This window comes from Gavialis gangeticus, unplaced genomic scaffold (assembly GCF_001723915.1).
Source record: "Gavialis gangeticus isolate Ggan-Ray unplaced genomic scaffold, GavGan_comp1, whole genome shotgun sequence".
Classification (NCBI taxonomy): domain Eukaryota; kingdom Metazoa; phylum Chordata; order Crocodylia; family Gavialidae; genus Gavialis; species Gavialis gangeticus.
Window position 1 is genome coordinate 22,319,661 of NW_017728995.1, and position 2,881 is coordinate 22,322,541.

Sequence of the window (2,881 nt, forward strand, 5' to 3'; positions counted from 1 at the left end):
AGCGTGAGGTCTAAGCTCGATTAAAATCGTGTGAACTTCACCCGAATACTTTCCCTATCTTGTCTGTTAGTATTGCGATCACTTGCCTGTATGTCGTAGTGGTGGTCCCGACTCTCGTCTGCCACGCCCTGCTGTTTAAAGATCACAATTGGGAGGTGGTAATGATACCCACCATTGGACAACATTATCTCAAGATAGGTTTCTTTTGGGGCTTTGACCTCCCCTACACCCCAGCTTAGCATCACCCATATGTTATGCTGCCATTCATTTGTGTTGGTCTTATCTGGAAACTTTTCTTTTCCACTTCAGGAACTCACACATCTTAGCAGCCATCTCAACAGACTGGAATCAGAGTGAAATATCAGACTTCTTCTTCCATTTCAGGTAAGTCCAGCGTTATAACTCTCTCTCAAGGGTTAAGCCCTCTATTAGTACCAGTACTCAAAAAAAAAAAAAGAAAAAAAGAGTAATGAAAAAGAAAAAAAGCCTGTCTGGGCTGGTACCCCATTTCTGCCCCTATTATCAGGGTATATCTCACAGTCTGGGGGAAATGTTTCCTTTTTAAGTGTGTCAGGGCCTTTCTGGCTTCCTGACCTAATAACACACTGGACTGCAGAGAAAAAGGCACAGCAAATCAAAATAAAAGGGAGAAGAGAATAACTTAAAGTCTGGACCTTATACTGGGGTTTAGCCACTCTCCTTAGGCAAGCCCTGTTCTTCTTGGCAATTCCCCACCACTTGCACAGTTCTGCTCAGAGACACCTCTCCCGTTGATGTTTCCCGATTTAGCTGGCTGCTCACTCACCGCCATTGCAGCTGTACCACTCACTTTCTCAGGTCTTGGGACTCCAGAATTCTGTTTGCAGTTCCCCATGTCCTTCCTTCTTTTTCACTTCCAGGTCCCTACTTTCATTTTCTTTTCTCCGGGGCTGCTCTAGTTTTATGGAGCAGCTGCTCTGGAACGGCGGCTCCCGGGGAACTCCTCTCTCCATGCTGGCTCCTGATGGCTGTCAGTCAGTATACTCAGCATTTCTTCTTCCTCTTCACACAGAGAATGACTAACAGGTCCTCATGTATGTCATGGGACCTATTTCTTGTAACCATACCTTAAGGTATTTATAAGGCGATAATTGACTCAATTTTAAATGTAGCTGTCCATTTACGAATATTTTTCAGGGTAGTGTCTTGACAGTATCTTTGGAAAATTTACATATTTTTAACATATATTTCTATTGTACAGATGCATATATTTTTAGAACAGAATTAATCCTAAAAAGTGAATGTTACCATTTTTTATCTTTGTACTGAATACTTTTGAAACAAATTTATTTCATTGGCTCCTAAAATACAGTACACTGCACTTATTACATTTAATAAGTTAAACATCTCAATTGAAAAGAGAAAAATAACCGGGTTGTGAAGTGGATACTGATTTTCCCAAGAAATAAGGTTGTTATAAATGAAGTTTCCTTGGCAAATTAGGTACAACAGGTGTGTGCATTCTTCATCTTTTTATCTCAATTATTTAGCCATAGCTAGTGCTGTAGACAGTTGCTTTGGGGAAATTAACAATATTGCATTCTACCAGCATAGGCAAATTCCTCTGTCACTCATTCACTTATTTCTGAGTTAGCAAAAAATTAAAAGTGTATTTTACAGGAAAAACTCAATTACTGGAATCCCTAAAGGAAACAAGTAGCAATAAATATGGGCCACATATATGGTAATACTATTTAAAAATAAAAACTGCAGTGCAAATGTACAAAAATGACTATTTTTTTACATTTGAGATTAAAAAGCATTACATTGCGCTTTCTCTCCCTCATTAATGAAATATTTAATATGGGAGTCTTATAACCACTGCTTGTGGCTTAAGTAGCACAGGGGCTGATTTGGGGTATTCAAATTAGTCCTTTGAAATCTTTATCACATGTTAAGATGTAAGGCATTGACAGTGGGATTTTGAAAAATACACAAGTGAGCTACAGACTCAAGTTGCAAGAAACATTATTGGATTTTTTGAAGCCAATGAAACTTGCATTTTTAGCTTAAGGCACTTGAAAATGTGTGCACTCTAATCTTATATTTCTACACAGGGAATGTTAATATGATAATTTATATATTTCTTTACTTGTGTGACCCTGGCAGCAGTGCTACCAGCAGCTAGGTCCAAATTTTCAGGATCCTGGGGTGCCAGTAGGTCTTGGTCAACTCCCACTCTGTCAGAAGGCTAGGAGTCACTACTAAGTCATTTAGTGTATGGCCTGGTGCGGGGAGAACCATGGGAAAGCACTCCACTATTTACAATAATTTATTATTTACAATAGTAACGGAGAAATTTACAGATGCAACATCACATAGGTAACAAACACAATATTTTCAATGAGCTCGATAATAATCTATACCAGCAAATAGAAGCAAATACGTATCATGCACCAAAAGCAATTATGTTATCAAATTTAGGACTCAGGCAACTTATAACAGGTATATGCACCTAATCAGCCAGATCCCCACAGAATCATTCTGCCTGCAGCAAAACAGTCGACTGTGAGATGCTTTTAGTTGAGCACCTGTGCAGCTGTGCTCGCTGTCCCTCAGAAGAGGTGCGGCAATCACGGGTGACTGGTGCCACCTTAGCGACCAGTCAGCAATGGCGGGATTCCCCCACAGCCAATCTCGCTGCCTGGGTGGAGGGCGTGTCCCCGCAGCAAAACTCACCGACTGGGAAGTGGCCACAGCACTCCTGGAAGTGGCTGTAGAGCTCCCACTTCCTGGCCGGTGCTCACAGAAGGGAAACTGGTGCTCCCGCCTGCCCCCCCTGCCCATCACCTAAGCAGAGAGCGCGGCCTGTCAGGAGGTGCACCAGTGCTCTCAGGGGATG